At 39.4% G+C, this 26,619-nt stretch overlaps 1 long non-coding RNA gene across 1 annotated transcript; it reads left to right on the forward strand.

Annotated features, from left to right (window-relative positions):
• LOC122206467 lies at positions 1-26,619 on the forward strand. The gene is made up of 3 exons (XR_006196464.1): positions 1-217; positions 23,138-23,206; positions 26,409-26,619. It is a non-coding gene; the product is annotated as an uncharacterized LOC122206467 (long non-coding RNA).

Here is a 26,619-nt window from a genome sequence, read left to right on the forward strand (position 1 = left end):
GAGTTATCTATTATTGTTGTCATCATTACCTCATAAGATTATTGTGAGGAGTTGGTGAGCCAGTCAGTTTAAGTGAAGTGCCCACCAGTATAATCTCTGTGAGAACTAGAACTTTGTTTTGCTTACCGCTGTATCACTAGGGCATAAAACAAGGTTCCTAGAACACAGTAGGTGCTTGATATTTGTAAATCTGCAAATCGATGAATAGTAAGAAGTGGTAAGTAAGTAAGATATTAGTTCCCTTCCCTATAAAACATTCAATTCTTTCCTAGATTACACTTAAGTATAAGAATTCAAACATTTTCCCTGAGGTTTTCTCTCTCCCCTAACAGTGGGGAGAGAGAAAGGAAGTAAGAGAGAGAATGGAAGAAGGCAAGGAGAAGTAAAGGTGAATCAAAAGTTAGGGGATGCCTGGGTACTCAGTTAGTTGAGCTTCCGACTCTTGATTTGGACTCAGGTTACAATTTCATGGTCAAAAGATCCAGCCTCGCATGGCTCGCTCTGTGCTGGGAGTGGAGGCTGCTTAAGATTCTCTCTCTCATCTTGATGATGAAAGTTGAACTTTCTTTCATGTATTTGTTGTCTTTAAAATTTTTATTTCTTGGGGCACCTGGGTGGCTGAGTCAGTTGAGCATCCGACTTGGACTCAGGTCATGATCTGGGGGTTCATGGGTCCGAGCCCCGCATCGGGCTGTACTGACAGCTCAGAGCCTGGAGCCTGCTTCAGATTCTGTGTCTCCCTCTTTCTCTGCCCCTCCCCCACTCATGCTCTGTCGCTCTTGCTCTCAAATATAAATATTAAAAAAATTTTTTTTAAAGATTCTCTCCCTTTCCCTCCCCCCTCCCCCATTCACACATGTGTGTGTGCACACTCTCAAAAAAAGGAAAAAAAAAAAAAAGAAACATTCTTTCTTGAGTTAGGATTTACCATAATTTTACATCATAATTGCCTTTGTAATATAAATGATGGGCTCTTCCATGTCACTTCTACAGCCATGGAATGGAAAGCATTCTTTAGTCAACCATTCGTTCATCTATGATGATTAAGAGCCCAAATCTTAAAGCCCAAAGCCTGTAGAAAAAGTTCTACCTCTCACTAGTTGATCTTGGTTTAAATTTTACTTCAGATGAAATAAATTTCTACTACTCTCTGCTTTTGTATTGTAAAATGAAGATAATAAGTGTTTTGGGGGGGCATGTGGCTGGCTGAGTTGGTTAAGCATCATTCTTGATTTCGGCTTAGGTCATAATTTCATGTCTCGTGGGATCGAGCCCCATACAGGCTCTGCTCTGACAGTATGGAGGCTACTTGGGATTCTCTCTCCCTTTCTCTCTGCCCCTCCCAGCCCCCCCCCCCAAAATAAATAAATAAATAAACTTTTTAAAAAAAGTACTTTTCTCCTAAAGTGTCTGGTGAATGACACATTGCAGGTATAGGGCTTGCCGCAGTGCTTACTAAATGTTAGCTATTAAAATACTTTTAAAAATCATTATTGAGGGGCGCCTGGGTGGCTCAGTTGGTTGAGTGATTGACTTCGGCTCAGGACATGATCTCAAGGCGCCTGGGTTCGAGCTCTGCGTCCGGCTCCGTGCTGACAGCTCGGAGCCTGGAGCCTGCTTTGGATTCAGTGTCTCCCTCTCTCTCTCTCTGCCCCTCCCCCGCTTATGCACATGCGCGCTCGCACTCTCCCTCTCAAATAAGTGAACATTAAAAGAATTAAAAAAAAAAAAAAAACATTGAGCATCTGCGTGCTTAACTGAGTGTGTTCCTGGTCTTTGCTAGGCCTGGGATACAAATATGAATAAGATACCTGCCTGTCTCTCAAGATTCCTGAAAAGAGGCAATAAAGGAAACATTTCTCACAGAATCAGATAAAATACAATGAAGGTGATTGCTTGAATAAGGCATGTATCAACTATGGCACAATAGGAGGAGGAGCACCAAAGTCAGAGAAGGCATCTTAAAGTAGGTAGCATTTGAAATCAGATTTAAAGGATAAAATGAATTCTTATAAAGCCCTTTGAAGCAGTTAAATCTTATTAAGCCCAATTCAGATCCAAAGGCCACATATCAAAGTCAATTATACAACCAAGACTAATTTAATCCAGGAGCTCAAATTAGCTGAAGTCCACATCCTTTCTGAGTGCCAGCACCAGGGAGACAACAATTCCCAGACCCCATAAGGTAAGAGTGCCTCTCCACATCTCTTTTTCCCTGATAGAATCCTCAGATCTTTGTTCCCACTGCTTTTGGCACTCTGAAATGTCCTTCCCCACCTTTTATTTTATCCAAAACATAGCCATCCTCTTTGGAAGTCTCACCCTCCATTGCTCAGGCCTCAACTCAAGCACCTTCCTCAGGACTCCAGAGGCAGGTAGAATCTCCCTGAAACATTTGCAAAATAACATTTGTTTGACCTTTCATTTGAATATCATTCTTGTCAAAGAGAAGAGAGAGGAGATAGAAGACCCAGGAGAAAATGTCCCAGAAAGGATCATGAAAGGAGCAAGACAGAGAAAGAAGGGTGAAAAAGCAAAAGAGAAAAACTGAGAGAAAATGGAGAAACAAGGTGGAGGAAAGGGACACCAAATGTGAGAGGAATGGAAACATCATGGAGAGAAGAGAAAAGATCAATATCAGCACACAGAGAACATGTCAGTAACCACCTACCTTCTCTTAAAATGCTATTTTGTGTAAGTTTTAAAGTAACGGAAATAAAACAGTATATGCACATTGTCAAAAGTTTGGAAGATACAGAAAAGTGTAAAGATGAAACGTTTTAAGTGTACACTTTTTTTTTTTTTTTTTTTTTTTTTTTTTTTAATGCCCAAGGGGAGCCTGGGTGGCTCAGTCAGTTGAGCATCTGACTTCAGCTCAGGTCATGATCTCGTGGTTCGTGGGTTCGAGCCCTACGTCGGGCTCTGTGCTGATAGCTCAGAGCCTGGGGCCTAGTTCAGATTCTGTGTCTCCCTCTCTCTCTGCCCCTCTCCCGCTCACACTCTTCCTCTCTCTCTCTCAAAAATAAATAAACATTTAAAAAAAATTTTTTAAATGCCCATTACATCACCATTCATAATCAACCATCTTTTAACATTTTGACGTTTTTCCTTCCAGACTTTTCCTTATATACATATATATCTCCGACATGGTTGTAGTCATACTACATTTTTACTATACATATTTACTATCTAGTTAATGTGTCAGGTCATGTATGAACAAGGCATCAGATATACAAGGAGTTCATAATCTTGCTAGATATGGCAATTGGATAGTTAGACCAACTAGGATCAAAACTCCACACTGCCTGCTAGCTCCCTAACTTCCATTTACTCATTAGTAAAATGTGTATGCAACAATAGCACCCAAATGTTAGAGTTGTTGTGACAAAGGAGATAATCTAAGTAAAATAGGAGAGCCAAGCAGAAATGCTAAGGTGAATGGTAGACAGTTGCGTTGGGGTGCTAATCACCTATTGTCTTTGACCCTTTGAAATGTGAATTTGCTTAATGATCTACATTTAAAATTGTTCTCTAACTCCTTCACCCTTTTAGGGACTCCATTCTGAAAAGGACAGTGGATGTACCTGGCCTCCAGGACAGGGGACAGATACATCATCTAAGACAGAGAAAGTCTAGGAAAGGGCAATGTCGGACTTTAGGACTAATGTTCCCCACCTGTTCTGAAAAATCCCAGGGTCTAGAGCAGAGCTATCCAATGGAAGTGTAACGTTAGCTAAAGAAGTAATTAAAACTTTTTCAGTAGCCACATTAAAAAAAATAAAAAAAATAAATAGGTGAAATTAATTTTAATTATATATTTATCCCAACAAAACAGAAATATTACAATTTCATATGTAATCAATGTAAAAATTATTGAGATAGTTTGCCTTTTTTTTAAAACCCAATCTTTCAAAATCTACACAGAATCAAAATACACATGTATTTTCACTTACAGCACATTTCATTTCACACTAGCCACATATCAAATGCCCAATAGCCACACGTGGTTAGTGGCTACTATGTTAAGTAATACATGTCTATACAGTCAAAAGCTATAAACTAAGGACCAATTAAGCTGTAGAGTGAGTGGTCTTGAGCCTGGGGACAATATTTATTTTCATAAGGTCATGTTAATGTTTTAATGTTGTATTTAATTCAATGTATAAAAAAAAAAGGCTGAGTGAATGCACAGACACTGCTTCGTTGAATATAGAAATAAACAATGTAAATTAGTAAGTTGAGCCAATTAAAACATTTCAGTTCTAAGTGCTAAATATCCTAAACTGTCTTCAAGGTTGGACTGACTTGCCATTTTTCTTAGTAGTGTAGCATCTACTCTCAAACACAAGTTTCTCAATACATGTTTTATTTTAATATTAAATTTGAAGTCAATTCCCCCTAATTTCCTCACTTTGAAATTTCGTTTGTAATCCTTCATAAGCAAATCAAATATCTCCTTCCCCCTTTCTTTATTTTATCTGAGTTGGTCATTTGATTGCTCTGGATCTCAGTTTTCTCAATTATGAAAGACTGAATTAAATAATTGCTATGATTTAACACCTCAAATGTAACACTTAATATATGTCAGGCACTGTGCTAACTATTTTGCATTAATTATCTACTATCCTTTCCACAAGCTTCTGAGGTAAGTGCTATATTATCCCACTTTTTTAGATTGGAATACTGAGGTTTAGAGAACAACTTGCTCAAGGTCTCTAAAAGTGTGCTAAGGGAGCCTAATCCATAGTGACGGGCTCAAGAGAAACTTCCTGGAGGGATAGTTAAACTAAATCTTGAAGGATGAGTTAGGTTGAGCTAGGAAAGATTCCGGTGAAAGGGGAAGGAGAGGGACAGAAGGAAAGGATGGGGTGGAGATGGGTGGGGGCTGAACGGAAAGCTTAGTGTTGGTAAGAAAAGATTAGGCTGAAGAAGTAACCTTACGGCCAAATTATGAAGAGTGTGGATTTCTTCCAGAAGAGAATGAGTAACCACTGAAAAACTTTAAACATGAGAGTACCGAACTAAGATTTGTTTTTAGAAGCAAGATGCCAGGAGACTTGTTCTGGGCATTATGGAAATCCAGTCAGGAAGTGAAGACGCCTGAACTAATTAAGAGGAGCTTATCTAAAAACATCCTTTTTGCTTCACAATTATTCCCTCTATTAAGGCATCAGCAAGGAAGACAGGGAGCTAGAGGAAATCACTTTTGCAAAATGCTGAGCATTCCTTTCTTACTGAGCAGATGATTTTTCTCAGAGTAGCCAAAGTTAAGAGAGGAGACAAGTGCCATTCTCTGAACCTACTCCTCCTACTAAAAAGTTCCACAAAGGGGCGCCTGGGTGGCGCAGTCAGTTAAGCGTCCGACTTCAGCCAGGTCACGATCTCGCGGTCTGTGAGTTCGAGCCCCGCGTCAGGCTCTGGGCTTATGGCTCGGAGCCTGGAGCCTGTTTCCAATTCTGTGTCTCCCTCTCTCTCTGCCCCTCCCCCGTTCATGCTCTGTCTCTCTCTGTCCCAAAAATAAATAAAAAACGTTGAAAAAAAATTAAAAAAAAAAAAAAAGTTCCACACAGAACTTTGGTCTCACAGGATAATTCCTACCCAGATACAACCCAGTTTGGGATTTTATGTTCTCTTCCCTCAAGGAAAGGTTCAAAAGAATTCAGAAGATGTAATGAGGTGATAAAATGGGAAGATTATTCTAGGATTATTCTACCGTGTAGAACTTGCATATATGTAAGGGATTTAATAGTAACATAGATGAAGGTAATAGTTTCATAGCATTTCTACCACTAGCTTTGACATTCATTCAATTAATATCTATTGATATTTACAATGAGCAAGGTTCTGTGCTAGGTGCTATAACGATGGGGCAATATGCAATAGTACATCAGAAATAGATTTGACTCTGAAGAAGCTCTTAATTCTCAGACAATAAGATAACATTAAATAAAAGTAAGTTGTGTATAAAAATGACTAAAATGGGTGTAGATCAAATATTATAAAATTGAAAGTAGATGGGGCTATCCTCAAGTAATGAGGAACAAAAGGTTAAAGGAGCGAAACTTTGCATTTAAAGCGGACAATAATTTATGTATAAGATTTGGATTTGCAGAGATTTCGGAAGAGCAATTTAGGCTACTGTTTCCCAAGCTGGACTTTGAAAACAAGGTTCTGAAGAACATTGGAAATTCCATGACAGAAGGTTCTTGGTTGTGCTGGGAACTTGCCTATTCTCAAATTGATTTCCTTCTCTCCCTCTGCCATATTTTGCATTTTAAGAAGTTGCTCCTTACAACTGACATTTCTCAGGCTCTCTTATCAGTTTCCTTGTGGTTTGGTTTGGCCAATGAAAGCAAGGGCAGCAGATGAGGGGCCATGGAGAGGCTAGGTCTTTCCTTCTCCCTGTGCTTCAGGCAGTGTCTCCAGTACTGGCTGCATCTTCTTTGGGACTCCAACTGCAAATGGACAGCTCCTCTCTCTCAGTGGACCCAGCTTCTACTGGGTAGTCTTGGCTCTTGGGCCATCTCCTGATGCATATTGAATTACCTTGAAACTTCACAGCTTAAAACAGCAAATATTTTATTATCTCACACAATTCCTGAGGTTTAGTAATCTGAGAGTGACTTAACCAGGTGATTCTGGCTCAAGGTCTCTCATGAGGTTGCAGTCAAGATGTTGGCTGGGGCTACAGTTATCTCAAGATAACTCTCCAGAGTAGGACTCCAGAGTAGGACTCCAGAGTAGACTCCAGAGAGTCTTCAGTCTCCAGAGTAGGACTGAAGAGTTCACTTCCAAGTTCACTCACATGGTTGTTGGCAGGACACAGCTCCTAGCTGGACATTGGCCAGAGGTTTCAGTATTCTGCCAGGTGGCCTCCTCAGAACTGTATACAACATGGCAGCTTGTGTTTCCAATAGGAAGTTATCCAAGAGCTAGAGATACCAGAATAGAAATGCAGTCTTTTTAATAACCTAACTCAGAAGTAACATACCACCACCACTTCTGCCACATGCTGTTGGTAACACAGACTAACTGTGATCAGTGCGGGAAAGGCACACACGGGTGCTAATACCAAGAGGCAAGGATAATTGAGGGCTATCTTGAAGGCTGGTCCATCCTCTGGTCCCTGATGATTAACGTCCCTCTCAAATATGAAATACACTTACTTTCTCCCCAAAGTCACCAAAAGTCTCTTACGGCATCAGCTTGAAGTCAACGTGTCATCGTCTAAATCAAGTCCCAACACAGTTGAGGCTTCCTTAAGTATAGCTCCTTGAGTATAGTCCCTCTCCCCTCCATAGAGCTAAAGCAACAACTTATCAGCCCTCCATTCATCCAACATACAATGGTGACACGGGCATAAGAGGGTAACTGCTATGGATATTCCTGCTCAAAAAGGGGGAGAATGGCAGGCACAGAGAAGTCACTGGTCCATTGTAATTCCTAAACCCAGCTGAGCAAATGTTGAAAGTTCCTTAATTAAGTCTCAATGTCTGGGAATAATTCTCCCTGGCTCTGAGCTTCATGTTCTGGGGTCTTGGTTCTGACTTCAAAGTCATCCTCCCTTTTTCATGAAAGATAGCCCATGTTTACAGCTGAGGAGTTTTCTCAGCCTACTTCTTGCGAGTAGGACTTTTGAGAGTGTAAAGGCCTTTTAAAATTTTGTATTATATTGATAATTTTTGGTCCAAGATGGCAATGTTTCTGCATACACACTTCCTTTAAAATTTGTATGAGTTTTCTGTGAATCTTATTGGAGTCCACTCCATTAGACAAAAGCTACACCTACAAATACCTTTCTGATGACATGGCTGAGGGATAATGACCTTAAGCTTCCTAGATGCTTTATCATTTTATTGAGAGTCTGTGTGAGACACACTTTTAATCTCCTTAGAGGAACTTTTGTCTGACAGAATAGTACTCTGACACATGCCTTAAATCTTTCTGAGACTTTCTTTGACAAAAGATTTTACAGTCACACCACTGGCTTTATCTTTGGGCTGTGTTTTACTGACAGTGCCCTGGATCTCATAATTGCTCAGAAGCTGCATCTTAATTTTAGCTTTGTTTACCATTCAGAGAAGCTGAGGATTTTCAAAAACGGCAAATTCTGTCTCCTTTTTGTTTAACAGTTCTTTATTTTACCTCTCTTCTCTCACATGTTACTATAGAAGAAAGATTTGCTTGAAAATCTGTTTTGCTAGATCACCCAGTTCATTAGACACGTTTTCTACCTTTCAGTTACTGTATGGCAGGCAATGGTGTTGCTGAACTTTATGCTCCTTTGTAATAACGTCCCCTTTCCTCTCGTATCCAATAACAGAACCTCATTTTCTTGCAAACCTTCACTTGCAGCATATCAAACATATGATATGATACCTCTATTAACAGTTTCTTCAAGTACTTTAGACTTTCACTAACCCCATCTCCAAAGTCCACTGCCCAGTTCCAAAGTTACTTCTGCATTTTAGGATTTTGTTACAGCAGAATCCCACTTCCAGGTAGCAATAAGTACATAGTTATATATTTCTATGTAACATATTATTCTGAAGCTTAGCAGTTGAAAACAGCAAATATTTATTATCTCACACAGTTTTTGAGGATCAGGAGTCCAGGACCTGGCTTAGCTAGATCTCAGGGCTAGGAGCTCAGGGTTTCTCAAGAGGATGCAGTCAGTCAAGATGTTTGCTAGAGCTGCAGTTATCTCAAGGCTTAACTGGGGCTGGAGAATCTGCCAAAAAATGTATTACCACACATCTGGGCAACATTACCTTCTCCCTTAGTCTCTAGAATCCAAGGGGTAGCATCTCCCTCATATTGCCCATCTGTGGGTTGTCCCACTATTACCCTTAGAATTTCTCTAAAAATTTTAAAACTAGTTCCTCACATTAGATTCCCTGGATTGAATTCCCTGGCATAGGTGCTGTTTTCTGTTCTGGATCTTGATTCATATGTTAGTCAATGAGGTTCTGTTGAGCTGAACAAAGTTTTGTTTGAGGGAACAAATTTCTTTACTGTGGGACTTTTCAGAGCTTTTAATATGTTAAATACACTGTCAATCTCCCTGAGGAATCTACAACACACAACATTTCCCAAATTCTTTTCATCACAGATCCTACCTTTGTTTTGTTTTTGTTTTGTTTTGTTTTTACATGCACCTTATAGCTAGGATGCAAGAGCCATGATTTAGAAGCATCATAGATCAATTTAACTGAAACAATAAGCTTTGTAAAGGAAAGCAGTAGAAAACAAGGTGAGAAAAGGGTTTAGGCTTAATCACTGAGGGTGAGGTGTTTAAACTTGATCCTATAGGCATTGAAGAGTCACTGAAGGTTGCCTCCTGTTGGGTAAAAAGTTAGAATTGTTGAGCTAAACTGTTTAATCATAGCAATGCCCTTTATTTTTTTATATGCAGAATTACCTAGTATGGTTAGTGAAATGGTGAAAAGAGAATTGTAGTTTAAATTTTTTTTAATGTTTATTTTTATTTTTGAGACAGAGAGAGACAGAGCATGAACGGGGGAGGGTCAGAGGGAGAGAGAGACACACACACAGAACCTGAAACAGGTTCCAGGCTCTGAGCTGTCAGCACAGAGCCCAACACGGGGCTTGAACTCACGAACCGTGAGATCATGACCTGAGCCGAAGTTGGACGCTTAACCGACTGAGCCACCCAGGGACCCCAAGAGAATTGCAGTTTAAATGTTTTTCTTTCTACTGCCTTTATCTTTGGTTTAAAAGGGTTGAAGAAACTTGGCCCAAACTTCAGGTATCTCATCTTGTTTGGCTTATGTTTTCAATATAGTAGATGAATTTGAAAAAAAAAAAAAATGGAGAAACCCTCAGAAGAAAAGAAAATGCTGCAACATACTCCTCTAAAAAACAGCTTTGTCAGAGACATTAAAAGATAGAGAAATTCTTTTGAAAAGAATTAGTGATGAGAAAAGAAGATGGAAGTATATCTCAGGGAAATAATGAGCTAGTAACTAGGAAGAGAATAGACATCTTTTAGGAAAAGCAGTATTTAAATTGTAATGTGTACATGACTTACCTATTTCTGCAAAACAAATTATCCCCAAACATTATTATTATCTTAACATTATTAACATTATTATCTTTCATAGTCTGTGGCTGTTTGGTTCTAGCTTAGAGATTCCCATGAGGTTAAGTCAGATGGTGGTTGTGATTGCAGTCATCTAAAGGCCTGACTTAGGCTACTAGATGTGCTTCCATGGTGGCTCATTCACATGAATGGCAAGTTAGTGCTGGCTACCAGCAGGAGGCCTCAGTTTCTCTTCACAGAGGTAAATTTTCAGGGGGTCCTTGAATTCATGGTGGCTGACTTCCCCCCAGAGCAAGGGATTTAAGAGGCCAAGGCAAAAATTACAATGTCTTTAATGTCTAGTTTCAGAAGGCCTACACTGTCACTTCTATAGTAATCTATTTGTTACACAAATCATCCCTGATTGAATGTAGGAGGGGAACACCAAGATAGGAGCATCAGTCTAGGTTATCTTGGAAGCTGGCTACCATAGCATATGTTCTGCATTTCTAGATTCCTCTGTTAACAGTCTTTCCCTCAACAAAACTCTTTCGAAATAGATACAATTTGGATAGCCAAATTATGCCTAGCATACTGAAAATATCATATTATCAGGTCAAATTTTAAAGAATTTCAGTGCAAGCTCAGCCAGTCTTCTGGATTTCTGTTTTCAAAGCTATGTATGGGATTTCCTATTGCAAAAGCTAAGCAAGTCAGGAATCTCTCAAGAACAAAGATTTATCCAAAGGCTGAAAATTCATCATTGATGAAGAAAAGTAGTTTATGACACCAGTTATTTTATTCCTTTGCTCACCATAAACAAATTCATCTCTTTGGGGAGAGGGGAAGCAGGTATATACAATATCTGACATGCTTGATTTTAGAAGACCTCTTTTTTTTAAAACATGAAAATCATATAAATAATCAGTAACTTTTTTCCTTTAAAAAGCCCAAACTGTATTCATTCACAATCTGTATCTTTTAATGTGGGAGAGATAAGTTACTGAAAGTATATGACCAGAAGAAATGTTACATTTCAATTAATAAGAAGACTTACCTTCTTCTTACAGGTACGACCTTGACCTTTAGATAGGTCTTCTCTATGAGACTGTTCCAAAGATGAACTATTGCCCTCTCCCTCAATGATTTGCCAAATAGAGACAGTATGGTATATGAAAAGTATAAACTTTGGAATTAAAACCTTGTATCTTTGCTAGCTGTGTGACCTTGGGCAAGTTACCAAACTTCTCCAAATCTCTATTTACTACTCTGTAAAATGGGGATAATAACCAAATTGAGGATTAGATGATATAATATAGTACTTAGCAAAATGCCTGTTAGAGTGAGGGTTCAATGAATGATAGCTACTATTAACAGTTTGGGCAAGCAAAGAAAGAAGTTCACCTTTCAGTCTTCAGGTCTTATCTTCTCTTAACACTACATGGCATCTGTGATTAGTGATTATTTTAATTCTTTTTTTTTTTTAGTTTATTTATTTGGGGGGAGAGGGGCAGAGGTAGAGGGAGATGGGGGATTTGAAGCTGGCTCTGCCTCTGTGCTGACAGCAGCAAGCCCAATGTGGGGCTCGAACTCACAAACTGTAAGATCATGCCCTGAGCCAAAACCAAGAGTCAGGCACTTAACTGACTGAGCCGCCCAAGCACCTCTGATTAGGGATATTTTTTAAGCCTTTGTTTTAATTCTAGGTCGTTAACACAGTGTTATATTAGTTTCAGGTGTACAATATACTGATTCAACACTTCCACACATCACCTGGTGCTCATCATAAGTGCACTTCTTTTTTTTTTTTTTTTTAACGTTTATTTATTTTTGAGACAGAGACAGAGCATGAGCAGGGGAGGGTCAGAGAGAGAGGGAGACACAGAAGCTGAAACGGGCTCCAGGTTCTGAGCTGTCAGCACAGAGCCCGACGCGGGGCTCGAACTCACGGACCGTGAGATCATGACCTGAGCTGAAGTCGGCCACGTAACCGACTGAGCCACCCAGGCGCCCCCATAAGTGCACTTCTTAATCCCCATCACCGATTTAACCCACCCTCTCACCCTCTCTCCTCTGGTAACCATCAGTATATTCTCTGTAATTAAGAGTCTGTGTCTTGATTTGTCTCTCTGTTATTTTTTCCCTTTGCTTGTTTGTTTTGTTCCCTTTTTTTAAATTTTTAAATGTTTATTTATTTTTGGGAGAGAGAGAATGGGGGAGGAGCAGAGAGAGAGAGGGAGACACAGAATCTGAAGCAAGTTCCAGGCTCTGAGCTGGCAGCACAGAGCCTGACACGGGGCTCTAACTCACCAGCTGCAAGACCATGAAGTCTGACATTTAACCAACTGAGCCACCCAGGTGCCCCTGTTTGTTTTATTTCTTAAATTCCACATATGAGTGAAATCACATGGTATTTTCTTTCTCTGACTTATTTCACTTAGCATTATATTCTCTAGCTATATCCATTTTGTTGCAAATGGCAAGATTTCATTCTTTTTTTTATGGTTGAATAAAATATATATACACATTTCACATATTTTTTATCCGTTCACTTGGCTGTGTCTATATCTTGGCCACTGTAAATAATGCTACTATAAACATAGGGGTACATGTATCTCTTTGAATTAGTGTTCTTGTGTTCTTTGGGTAAATAGCCAGCAATGCCATTGCTGGATCATAAGGTAGTTCCATTTTTAACTATTTGAGGAATCTCCATACTGTTTTCCACAGTGGCTGTACCAGTTTTCATTCCCACCTAACGATGCATGAGGGTTCCTTTTTCTCCAGATCCTTGCCAACACTTGTTGTTTCTTGTGTTTTTTATTTTAGCCATTCTGACAGGTGTGAGGTGATACCTCATTGTAGTTTTGATTTTCATTTCCTTGATGATATTGATGGTGAGCATCTTTTCTTGTGTCTGTTGGCCATCTGTCTTTTTCTTTTTTTTCTATTGTTTTTTATTTTTTATTTTTAAAAATTTACATCCAAATTAGTTAGCATATAGTGCAACAATGATTTCAGGAGTAGATTCCTTAGTGTCCCTTACCCATTTAGCCCATACCCCCTCCCACAACCCCTCCCATAACCCTCAGTTTGTTCTCCATACTTATGAGTCTCTTCTGTTTTGTCCCCCTTCCTGTTTTTATATTATTTTTGTTTCCCTTCCCTTATGTTCATCTGTTTTGTCTCTTAAAGTCCTCATATGAGTGAAGTCATATGATTTTTGTCTTTCTCTGACTAATTTCACTTAGCATAATACCTTCCAATTCCATCCACGTAGTTGCAAATGGCAAGATTTCATTCTTTGTGATTGCCGAGTAATACTCCATTGTATACATATACCACATTTTCTTTATCCATTCATCCATCGATGGACATTTGGGCTCTTTCCATACTTTGGCTATTGTTGATAGTGCTGCTGTAAACATGGGGGTGCATGTGTCCCTTTGAAACAGCATACCTGTATCCCTTGGATAAATGCCTAGTAGTGCAATTGCTGGCTCATAGGGTAGTTCTATTTTTAGTTTTTTGAGGAACCTCCATACCGTTTTCCTGACTGGCTGCACCAGCTTGCATTCCCAGGCCATCTGTCTTTCTTTGGAGAAATGTCTGTTCATGTCTTCTGCCCATTTTTAATTAGATCATTTGTTTTTTGGGGGTGTTAGGTTTTATAAGTTCTGTATGTATTTTGAATACTAGCCCTTTATTGTATATGTCACTTGCAAATATCTTCTCCCATTCTTTAAGTTGCCTTTTAGTTTTGTTGATTGTTTCCTTCACTGTGCAGAAGCTTTTTATTTTGATGAGGTCCCACTAGTTCATTTTTGCTCTTGTTTCCCTTGCCTCAAAAGACATATTGTGATTAGTGATTTTAAAATGTTGAAGGCACTTCAAAAATAACAATGATTAAAAAGCTTAACTTATGGTCGTGTTGCTCCTTACTTTTAAGTTTTCTCTGGATGCAAAGCAGTCCATTCAATATGTAATTCAATGAAGTAGACATTTTTAAAAATACTTTTTCTCACAATGATGACCCTCGAGAAAAATAAGACACTGCAACACCACAAAATGATTATCAGATTATAAACCTGGGCTTAATTTTCCCAGAATTGGTCTTTGGAAAGTAAATGTTATAAATCTTAAGATATTTTGGGAAGTATTCAATAAACTTTGGAGGTAATCACCTTTGTAAGACTCTTTCCCCCTATTTTCTAGACGGAAAGGGGAGAAGAATAATACTTTATGAAGTCTTTTTATATATTCAAATGCAGAACAGCCATAACCAAAAAAATGAATTACAAAGAATAATCAGGAATCTAAATATGTACATATTTTGATTCAGTACTAAATGGGTTTGGCAATTTTGATGCAAAACTATTTCATACTTTGCATGTATTTATAGCTTAACCATTTTATATACTTTTAAAAACTGAAATAAGAATAACAGAGGGGTGCCTGGGTGGCTCAGTCAGTTAAGCCTCTGACTTCAGCTCAGGTCATAACTTATGATTTGTGGGTTCAAGCCCTGCATCAGCTCTGTGCTGACAGCTTAGAACCTGAAGCCTGCTTCAGATTCTGTGTTTCCTTCTCTCTGCCCCTCCCCTGCTCACGCTCTCTCTCTCTCTCTCTCAAAAATAAATAAACATATAAAAAATTTTAAAAAAAGAATAGCTCTTAGAAAACACACAAAATGTTTTTAAATGTCCACTTTTAAAAAAAGAAAATATGAGTAAACGAGATTAAGAATATATGATTTTATTAAAACATAATTTACAAAGCAGCTGCAGATATTATTTTATTGTTAAAAAGTTAATACAAAGTATTAGTATTGGCTTTTCTTCCTTTGTGCAACTCAGTGATGATTCATAAAGTACCATAGCCTATATGGATATAATGGAATGCCATGTAGCTACCAAAAATGACAAGAGCCTCATTCATGTCCATACATGGAAATGTGTATAGAGTAATAAAAAAAAGAAAAGAAGAGATACAAAGTAGCATATATACTCTGGTTAAACTATGTAAAAATATATGCCTATATACTGTAGTACAGTGGAAAGGACAGTGGAAATCAGAAGAGCTGTATTCTAGTTGTGACACTTGGCTGGATATTGATATCTAAGCAATTTATCTGCTTGTTCTCAGTTTCCTCATCCATGAAATGAAGAATTTAATCTAGAGTCAGTCTATAAGGAAGGCCAGTCTCAGTGCTAAAGTTTAGTGATTCCAGAGTTCACAGATTCGGAGTGACATAGATATAGTTTATCGTTTATTACCTTCTTTCCCATAAAATTGTTTAGGTTAATAATAATTTTAAAAGGATACCACATATTTTTAGGAAGACATAGGACAGACATAATATTAATCAGGAAATAAGATTCAGCGACAGACAAATATAATGTTTTCTTTAAACTTTGCAGGGGTGCCTGGGTGGCTGAGTCGGTTAAGCACGCAACTCTCGATTTCGGTTGAAGTCATGATCTCACAGTTCATGGGATTGAGCCCCACGTTGGGTTCTGTGCTGTCAGCATGGAGCCTGCTTGGGATTCTCTCTCTCCCTCTCTCTTTGCCCCTCCCCTGCTCATACTTTCTCTCTCAAAAGTAAATTAATAAACATTTTTTAAAAATTAAAAAAATAAACTTTGCTTAAAAAAGTTACTTGAAAGGGGGCACCTGGGTGGCTCAGTTGGGCCTCTGACTTCAGCTCAGGTCATGATCTCCTAGTCAGTGAATTCAAGCCCCGCACCGGGCTCTGTGCTGACAGCTCAGAGCCTGGAGCCTGCTTCAGATTCTGTCTCCTCTCTCTGTTCCTCCCCCACTCGTGCTCTGTCTGTCTCTGTCTCTCAAAAATGAATAAACATTAACATGTTTTTTAATTATTAGGAAGTCACTGAAAGATTTGAAGTAAAAAAAAGTGACATGATAAAAGTAGTATTTTAAACCAGGTATGTATCATATCAGAAAATGAGAGAATGAAGGCAGAACGACCCTTTAAAGCATGATTAACAATAAACTAGGCATGGAGTAGTAAGGGCTTGAACTTGGGAAGGCACATTATTTATTCATTTATGTATCAGGCATTTATAGACACTCACTGAGCTAAGTGCAGGGGGAACAGAGATGCTGTGAGTGCGAGTGCACAATATTTCTCCATCCCCTTTCCCAATTTAATTTCCTTCATAGAATTTCTCATTACCTGAAATTTTATTTATTTGGTTTTTATTTATTTATTATTTTATTGTCTGTCTCACCCTCCAGAATATAAATTCCTTGAAGGCAGAGAGTATCATGGATATAAATACTCAGTAAATTCTTGCTGAATAAAAGAGAAAGTGAAAATTATATTGAATCTTATACCATCTTTTCTGGTACATTTCCATGGCTTTGTAGCTTCAGACTAATTTAGCACCAAAAGCCCTTACAGACCCTCCTGCTGTGTTTCTAGTAAAATTAACTGAAGAAATTATTCTTATGACTGCCCTCCTTTCAGACTACTAGTAAAGTATTTCCCCATAAATTTTCCTCCCCTTCTGTTCAGAAATTCTTTCTTTGATAAAAATGAAGCTAGAAGAGAGAGATGATTATCTGTGCTTCTCTCAGTTCTTTCTGTATTACTTGTCTCCAGATATTTGATTATTAGTTTGATGCAATGGCTAAATATCCATTAGCCCTTTTTCTTGCAACTTCAGCTTACAAGCTTGGCTGAGATTGAATGGTACGAAACACCTCTCTCAGAGCCACTGGGAGATGAGACGGAGGTGAGGATCAGAGCCAGGGAGGAGAGCTCACAAGGTCAACAATTAGCAATGGTCTCTATCCCAATATCTCTGTGGTTTTTACTGGCTTTGGAACTACATGCCTCAGCCATGGGGCTCCAACACTTCTCTCTCTGAGCGGTAATACTTGAATCTGCTTCCCTTGAAAGTAATAGCATTTCACATTTGTAGAGCACTTAAGAGTTTACAAGATGCTTTTTAACCCCATGATCTTACTTAAATCTTATTTAATCCCTTTATTCTCATGCAGGTTATTACAAGTTTTTCTAGGAGAACCAAGGGGAAAACTTGAGTAAGATGTGGGAAAAGGAAGTTCATAGATAGTTATAAGCTGACTAAATGGTAACACTGTAATCATGATAAAACCAAAGCTGGGGTTTTGTGTATGTGTGTGTGTGTGTGTTTGTTTGTTGCTGTTGTTGTTGTTTGTTGAAAGAGAGAAAGAGTGCACATGTGCACACACAGGGGAGGGGCAGAGGGAGAAGGAGACAGAGAATCTTAAGCAGGCTCCATGTCCAGTGCCCAGCACAGAGGTCAAGGCGGGGCTCTATCTCATGACCATAAGGTCATGACCCGAGTAGAAATCAAGAGTCAGATGCTTAACCAACTGAGCCACCCAGGTGCCCTGAGACCAAAGCTGTTTTGATTGGCTCAGGTTCTTCATTCTGGATAGAGTTGATTTGTTATTTTCCAAGAGCTGGTGTTCTCCTTTGTCCTCTGCTGTCTGGCTCATCACAATTAGTTGTATTGGAAAGCTGATGCTACTCCAAAGGGCATGTAGGTTCTACTTGTCTCTCAGTCTAGTTGGTGCCTGGCTCTGTCTTCCTTGCAAGCTGGAAACTGGTGGCTCTTCGTCTTATTTCCCGCCTCCAGGTAATGTCTGTATTAGATTGCCTCATCGCCTGTTGGGGCCTGTTGCTGCCTAAGAAATAAATGATTCTTCCTTTTGTTCTGACATCTCTAAATTATTTTTCCTATTCTCCTGACCTCACACTATTTCTATCTTTTCCTTTTGTTGTTTTTGTTTTTCTGATACTTCCTACAACTGTACTTGTTGATTCTCTTTCCATCTTGCATGTGGACAGCAGATAACCTGTTCTGTCCCATTATCTCACCCACTTTCTTGGGTATTAATCACTCAGGTGCCCTCGGGAACTGTGACTTCCCAAAGTCATCTCATTACATTTTTACCAAGGCCAACCCAATGCCTTAGGGACCCTGGTAATAAAATAATAACAATTACCATTATTGAGAACTTACTGACATGTACTGCCAGGCAATTTACACAAATGATTTTATTTAATCCTCCACATAACCCTATGAGGTCAAATTTGAACAGGTGGGTCAGCAGAAGCTTTATCTGCATGATTGTAAATAAAACCACATACAAAAATAGTGACTGGATATGTTGGAGTATATGACTAGCCCTATACACTAAGACCCCCAAGTTCTCAAGACACACTCAATGGAGATTTGTATCATACGAAGAAAAAACTTACCCTGGGTAGAGAGAGAGGTTAATCCTGGTATATGTCTATTAAATCTAAAGACAGAAAATAAAATCTAATATTTCTTATGGAAGTCAGTTACATTGGTGGCCCTCAATCAACCATACCTCCTGGCATTTACATTCTTATATAGTCCCTTCTCTCAGGGCTCGGTCTATGTTTTTAAGAGTAGAATACAGTAGAGGGGTACCTGGGTGGCTCCAGTTAAGTGTCCAACTTCAGCTCAGGTCATGATCTCACAGTTTGTAAGTTCGAGCCCCAAGTTGGGCTCTCTGCTGTCAGCAAAGAGCCCACTTCAGACCCTCTGTCCCCCTCTGTTTCTGCCCCTCCCTCCCCTGTGTGCGCATATGCACATGCTTTCTTCTCTCAAAAATAAACATTTAAAAAATAATTTAAAAAAAAAGAATGGAATATGGTAGAAGTGACATTCTGCCTGTTCCAGGCCTAAGCCCTAAGAATGTCTGGCAGCTTCCACTTTTATGCTTTTAGGAGCCTTGAGTCACCATTTGGTAAGTTCACATGGAGAGAGAAAAGCCCTGAGACTACATGGTAGGAAAGAGAGGTCTCTCCTTGCCAGCATCCCAACTGAGTCTGGCCTTCCAGACATGCCCAATGAGGTGTCAGATACAGAAGTGAAGCCATCCTGGAGATTTCCAGTGTCAGCTGCCATCCGACTGCAGCCATGTGAGAGACCCAAAGGAGACCAGGAGAACTGACCAGCAGAGCACCAACCAGTCAACCTGTACAATCGTGAGAAATTAAAAAACAAAAACAGGGGCGCCTGGGTGGCTCAGTCGGTTAAGCGTCCGACTTCGGCTCAGGTCATGATCTTGCTGTCCGTGAGTTTGAGCCCCGCGTCGGGCTCTGTGCTGACAGCTCAGAGCCTGGAGCCTGTTTCAGATTCTGTGTCTCCCTCTCTCTCGGACTCTCTTCCGTTCATACTCTGTCTCTCTCTGTCTCAAAAATAAAAAAATGTTAAATAAATAAATAAATAAATAATAAAAAACAAAAACAAAAGATGTCGTTTTAAGCCATGAAATTTTAGAGTGGTTTATTAAGCAGTAATAGATAACCAAAACACTACTAAGATTAATAATGTTAAAGGTTATGATTAGTTTTGAGTCCCATTAGATAATATTTGGTCAAGAAGCTTAAGAATACTAGAATCCTACCTTAGACCACAGCCATCCCCTACGCCTCCACCAAGGTCTGGAGGAAGAAATATATACAGGAGACAGTGGCAAAAGAAAACAACACTTGAATTTTAGCTAGGCTTGCTCTCTCTGATCAGGTGGTCTGAGGTGACATGCTTAGAGCTGGAGGCTTATAGGGCCTTTTTCAAGGGTAAAACTAAAAATACTTAGCCACCAGGGCTCAGTTGGTTGAACATTTAACTTCAGCTCAGGTCATGATCTCATGGTTCATGGGTTCGAGCCCCACGTCAGGCTTTGCGCTGACAGCTCAGAGCCTGGAGCTTGCTTTGGATTCTCTGTCTCCCTCTCTCTCTGCCCCTCCCCTGCTAATGCTTGCTCTCTCTCTCTCTCTCTCTCTGTGTCTCTCTCTCAAAAATAAACAAAAAATTAAAAAAATATATTTAGCCACCAGGAAAGCCAAGAACCTGCCTAATCAAAATGGACACTAGCTGAAACAGGCTGCGCCTTCACAGTGTAACTACAACCTGGCTGTTCCCTCTCTAAGCCTGAGGGCAGGCCTGGGTTAAAGTGTCACTCAGTTCCTATGAGGGCAAAGAGAGAGGAGCCCAGAGGGATCCATACCCATGTGTGATCCAAGGACATTGTGCATGATCTTGACTGCTGGGGAAAATGACCTGGTCAATGTCTTGGAATCTAACCAACCAATAGCCACTTCTGTCAGGGAAGTTAGGGAAAAATGCATATTACCTATTTAATCACATTAACTCTACTTTAGAAGGTAGATATTTTTCTTGCTATATTACCCATGAGAAAATTAAGTATCAGAGAGGTTGAATGACTTGTTTGAGGCAACACAGTGTAAGTATTAGGAATTACAGGGGTGGGTTGGAGGAGGTTGATCAGGAGAGATGTTTTTTTTTTTTAATTTATTTCTCAGAGAGAGAGAGAATGAGACAGAGTGTGAGCAGGGAAGGGGCAGAGAAAGAGGGAGACACAGAATCCAAAGCAGGCCCCAGGCTCCAAGCTGTCAGCACAGAGCCCGACGTGGAGCTCGAACTCATGAGCCATGAGATCACACATGACCTGAGCTGAACTCTGACACTTAACCGACTGAGCCACCCAGGTGCCCCAGGAGAGATGCTTTTTGAGCATGGCACATCATGAAGTCACTTACATGGTCATCTCAACTGTTGTCTGTTCAAGTGAAAAACAAAGTCAAATGAAAGTGCTATTCTATTAGAGGCACCCAAGGAAACTGGGCCCAAAGTCACCTTTTTTGTGGCTTGATAACAGAACAGGTAGGAAGAAGGCATCTCTTTCTACTTCAGCAAAGAAGTGGCTGCACTGTCCAGCTGTGGTTGGTGATATGCGTCTGTGAATAGCCACTCAGAAATGCATGTGAGACCTGCCCTCCCCCCATGTATCTTGAGAGATACAGAAGTGACCTAAGGTTCATATGATCACCTTGTAGAGGCTGCTACTGTCCACATTATCCAGTTCTACTGTCAAACTAGAGTGGCCCAGAGAAATGTCTGCTATACAAACATCACAACTCTGACAGAAAACTCTGTATTTGTTCCACCCCCACACTTAACATTCAAGTTCCCAGAAGTTTGCAATTATCCTCAAAAGATGTTTCCAGACAAGACTTACTCAGCTTTGGTTTTTGGTAGGATAAAATTATTTTGTTTTGTTTTATTTTTTTTATACTTGGCTGACCATTCTCATTCCACCCTAGGCTGGTGTATAAAAGCCAGTCATGAGCCACATATCTGTTCCCACTCACTTTTACCTGCTTGTTCTTTCTCTCCTAATCCTGGATTCTTGGTCTCATATGCCAATTTGATATCTGCATCTCTCTTTCTTTGTGTCAACCCAACTTCATTCTCTGGTGGATTATACTGTTGCCTTTAGGCTGGTTGGACTTTGACCTCTTGCTCACTTTTCAGCTATACTAGTTCCTCTGGCTTGGTATCCCATATTGATTTAGCTGAGAATCTTCATTCTCATCCCCATTATTGCAGAATTCCAACAGCTACCTGCACCTGGGTGGCATGTATTGTCCAAGCCCTGTGACTGGGAAAGAAAACTATCTGACAAAAACAATGGCAGAAGACAGGGAAGAATTGTTTTCAACCTGCACTTGCTGTCACTGCCAGCCAAATTTCTACCTGCCCACCTCCGTCCCATTTTTCTTCTGGCTCCATGAAATTTAGGAAGGATAATATATATATATATATATATATATATATATATATATATATATATATATTTGGTTACAACAATTTTGGAAACCGTTTGGCAGTATCTACTAAAACTGAACATATGTGTATACTTTTACCAAACAATCCTACTCCTAGATACATTTCCAGTAGAAATGCATACATATGTTCACCAAAAGACACGTACAAGAATGTTCACAAGACTATTCATGATAGCTAAAAACTAGAAACAATCCAAATGTCTAATAGCAGTAGAGTGGATAGAGTAGTATATTCATACAATGTGCTAATATAACAATGAAAAAGAACAGACTACTTCTATGCATGACAAGATTTATATGGATAAATCTTATATATACAATGTTGACCCAAAAAAGCCACACACAAAAGAATACATAATATATTTTCCATTTATATGAAATTCTAAAACAGGCAAAACTAATCAATGTTGTTGGAAGTCAGAAGAATGATTACCATATGGGGAGTGGTAACCAGATGGGGACATGAGAGGATTGGTTGCTGATAATGTTTGTTTCTTAATCTGGGTACTGATTAAACTAGTGTGTTCACTTTGTGAAAATTCATCCAGCTGTATACTTGTGATTCATGTATTTTCCTATATATGGTCTACGTGAATAAAGTGAATGACAGAAGGAAAAATTTTCTTGCTTTCTCCTGAAAATGTAGTTATTAAAGACGCTCAAGTTTAGTGGCTGACTAAATGGCTTTTGTGTTCCTACTTGTCATTTTGAAAAACATAGCAATTCCTATTAACCTATAAAACCTATAGATTCTGCTGCTATAATGGAGACATCCCTCCCCAACCCACCTCCAGTGGACATCATGGTATTTGGCAGGACATGATCAGTGATATTGCATACAGCCAACACTACACAGGTCTCCACCCCTTGGTTCCCAGATAGAATGGAAGAAACACCATTGTGGGCCTACCTCTAAGAAGGAGTCAGGGGGTATTGTGGAATGAGTTAACCAGTTGGCTGGATAAGACAGATTGCAGGCTGCAGAGCATGAAGCGACAGCAAATGTCGACATTGTCAAGGGTTAAAACTGTAATAGATGGCTACAGAGATTATCTTAGTGAATTACATGGCCAATGAGACTAAGCAGAGCAGCAGAGGCTAGGTACAGCACAACAGGATGGAAATGGAGACCATTAGGACAGAGCAAGTCGTTTTGGTAAAAAAAAAAAAAAAAAAAAAAAAATAGTAATAATAAAATAAAATAAAGGAGCAGAGGAATGAGCAGCCCCAGGCTTTTAATAGGGCCTTTACAGCCTCCACGCATTGGAAAAGAACTATGAAAGGTCTGAACTGTTCTAGACAAAAATCCTTTACTCTTTGTGTTACTATCCAGCTTCCCTTTCTGTGCTGTTTTGGTGACATCCCTCACTCACATCTTACCTCCCATCTTCTAGGATTTTGGTTCCTTGAACCTTTCTCAGCTCTCCTGGCTTCTATGATTTGGGCATCTTCCATCATCTGAGGTGAGAAATCCCACGCTTTAGCCAACAACCTCCTGCTCTCAACCTCTGACTCTCCCAACCCCTCAAAGGTCAACAATACTCCTCTCCTTCAGTCACCATCACCTGACTGGGGTGGGGATCCTGGATAGAAAGAAAAACAGCAGCTGGAACCAAGCAAGGCTGTCTTCTCAGAACTCAAGATCACTTCTTCGCTGCTACAGCCACCACACACTTTGTGTGAAACTCTGTCCCTGGTGCAGTCTGTCCCCTTTTGGACTGAGTTGCTGTAATTGACAAACCCATGTAAACTGGCATAGAAATTTAAAATGACACTAGTATCCACTAGTGTGTGTCTTCCAGGTTGGGAATTCCTTCATGCTATCGTTCCTTCCTGTTTCCTTTGCTTCAACTTATTTGTTAACTCTCCTTGTTTTCCCACTTACATTGGTTCTATACCTTGGCCCATTCTAAGACAGTCTAGTAGGTACTCTATTCTGGTCCCTCTAAGATGCTACCCTACTTGGCCACTTTTGTCTCATTTTATCCTACCAGGAGACAATAATCAAAATTCTCTTTGTTTCTATAGTATTTCTTGCTGTTTACATGGCTATTTGATACTCTCTTTCTTAAAATGTTGCAAACTAAGATCTGAACCACCAGCAGCAATACAAGGTAATGGAAGTCCATATTTTGGAAACTGATAAAATGGGGTTGAATTCCTGGATCTATCACCTGCTAGCTAGGAGACTTTGTATAATTTACTTGACCTTTTAAAGCCTCAGTTTCATCATTTGTAAAACAGTGATCTAGTCTGGAAGTGTTGGGAACGTTTAGCAATATTATGTGAGGATAATATCTATGAACTAGTTAAATGTTTGTTGTGATTGTTCAGAGATTTGTTTTTAAGAACAGGCATTAACTACCTTCCAATTACTGAATAGTGTTACGGAGTCAAGCTGATCTGAAAAAGAAAATGCATTTGCTGAGAAGTACACAAATGAATCCCTTTCTATAACTGTCTACCGAGAGAAGCATAAATAGCGAGCTCTGCAAAGAAGCACATACTGAGGTGCAGAAGAATGCAATTCAAGTATACAAATTAAGCACCAAAATTACATTATGCGTTAAAAAATACAAATATTAAGAAATTGATAGAATCAAGAAAAAGTCACAGTCCTAAGATATTGCTGATCTCAATAAATGGCTTTTGATTGTGGAAAGATCTAAAAGAAGTTGACTCCAAAACAGTCTAGAGAATTCTAGAAAGAAATAGTATTTATGTTGAATGTTGCAGCAGACCAAGGCCACAACAAGAAATGCAAGGGTTTGGGCAGCAATAAGACAAAGGCCAATTAATCAACAAAAATCAAGAATGAGTAAATAAATATCCAAGGGCAGAACAAGATAAGATGACCAAAGTACATACGGCCTGCAGGGAGGAAAGCTATTGATCAATCAAACAGTTGGCCTCAGAAAGGGTCACAGGAAATGTGGAAGAGGCAGAGTTAGCAGAACAGACAGTACCCAGACCCAACAGAGAAGGACTCTCAGTATAGAAGCAACATACTCTTTTAGCCTCAACAAAGCCATTACAGTTCTCTCACCCTGGTGAGAATGCGTCTGCAGTGAGCCTGGTCTGTAGTCTTGCTGGTAACTGTAACTAGATGGTTAGGAGTGAGAAGGAGACTTAACAAGGTTCCTTGGAAAGTATTTCAGGGCTGTCTTGGCTAGCTTCGTATGCAGGTTTATCTGTCACTGATGGAAAGGGAGGACTTGACTGGAGCATGGATCTGATCAGTAAATCTTCGTGGGCAGTCCTCAGGTCCACAGCCTTCCTGGTTAATAAAATGGCAGGATTATATTTCTAAGAAAAATATTTAGTGTGTCTAGCAGTGTCTAGCAGTCTTCCTGGTTATACACCACAGTGGGGAAATAGAAGCAGCATCCTGTCCTTGGAACATCTTTTCCTTTTAGATGTGCAATGCCAAATACATCTTTAAAGAGTCCCAGAAAGTCAGTCTTCAAGCCCCTGAAGGAATCTTTTGTATGTTTTTTTATATAGTCGAACTATGTTCCACAGAAAATTTGGGAGTAACATACTGTAGCATACTGGAAAGGGTACCTGTTTTAGTGCCTGACAAATCTAGTTTGAATTCGAGCTTACCCACTTATCAGCCGTGTGACTTTGCACAAATTATTTAATCACTCTGAGTCTCAGTTTCCCTGACTAGGAAATGGAGATAATATCTATCGGAGAGTTGTTGTGAAGGCTAACTGTGATTAAGATATATCTCACTGTAATACCTGAAACATTGAAGCTAACGGCACCCAGTAAGTGGTAATTCTCTTTCTTTTCTGCTGATTTTTAATGGACAAAGCCATATCTCATCTCTTATATAAGGTTCTCTCCATCTAGCAACCTACTTGCACTTTTTACAGACATACTTGACTGCTATCTTGATCCTAGATGTTCTTATAAGAACATAAAAGGATTTGTAACTGGAGTATGTAACTACAGAATGATTGCTCTCCAAAAACGTCCATCTCCTAATCCCTGTAAACTGTGAATATGTTGCCTTACTTGGCAAAAAGGATTTTGCAGATGTGTTTAAGGTTAAGAACCTTGAAATGGGGAAATTATTTTGGATTATCCAGGTGGGCCCTACTTAATCACATGAGTCCTTAAAAGCAGCAAACCTTTCCCAGCTGCAGTCAGTGAAAGGGAGATGTGACTATGAAGAACGGTCAGAAAGATTTGATATAAAAAGGACTCAACACACCATTGCTGGTTTTGAAAATGGAAAAGGGAAAAGCGTACCGTGAGGCAAGGAATGCTGGCATCCTGTAGAAGCTGAAAAAAGCTAGGAAACAGATTCTTCCATAAGGCCTCTAGAAAGGAATGAAACCTTTCTCATATCTTGATTTTAGCCCAGCGAGGCTGTGTTGAACTTCCAGCCTACAGAACTTTAAGATAATAATTTTGTGTTGATTAAGCCCTAATGTCATAATAATTTGTTATAGTAGCAATAGAAAACCAATATATACAGACACTGAAAAGGGCTCAGGACCACGGAGGTAATGACAGTATGGCTTCCAATTAACCAATTGATTAATCATAATAACCAAGCAATAATTATTTATGATATGATAAAAATTACCTTCACAAATCCTCAAAAATAATATTCTAAAATATTTTTTTCTAATCTTCAATCTTAAAATGCAGATGTGGTCAAGCAAATCTGGTTATCACTGCTCAAGAGTAATAAGAGGATTTTCTTAAAATGTGGAGTAAAAAAAGAAGATAAATATTTGTGGCAAGAGTTCTAGATGGACCATAAGCTGTGTCTCCACCCTGAATGCAATTATGTCAAGGTGTCTCCATCACTCACCATCACTCTCTTCATAGAAAGAGATAATGTGCTTCATGGGAAAAA

This window comes from Panthera leo, chromosome E1, assembly GCF_018350215.1.
Source record: "Panthera leo isolate Ple1 chromosome E1, P.leo_Ple1_pat1.1, whole genome shotgun sequence".
Taxonomy (NCBI): Eukaryota; Metazoa; Chordata; class Mammalia; order Carnivora; family Felidae; genus Panthera; species Panthera leo.